Below are 283 nucleotides of genomic sequence, written 5' to 3' on the forward strand. Positions count from 1 at the left end.
AGATATTTGCGTTCCCTTTTGCGTTCTCTCGCAAAGATATTCTGCATTCCCTCGCAAAACTTTTGCAAGAGAACGCAAAGTTTCTCGAGGGAACGCAAACGTTTTGCGAGAGAACGCAACAAATCTGGAGCCCCTAAAGGGACGTGGTGGTGGAAAAAAATCAGATTGAGTGAAAAAATTTGCAAAAAAGTCCCTCGCAAAACTTTTGCGTTCTCTCGCAAAGATATTTGCATTCCCTTTTGCGTTCTCTCGCAAAGATATTTGCGTTCCCTTTTGCGTTCTC

Source organism: Sinocyclocheilus rhinocerous, unplaced genomic scaffold (assembly GCF_001515625.1).
Source record: "Sinocyclocheilus rhinocerous isolate Xijiao unplaced genomic scaffold, SAMN03320098_v1.1 scaffold3739, whole genome shotgun sequence".
Lineage (NCBI taxonomy): Eukaryota > Metazoa > Chordata > Actinopteri > Cypriniformes > Cyprinidae > Sinocyclocheilus > Sinocyclocheilus rhinocerous.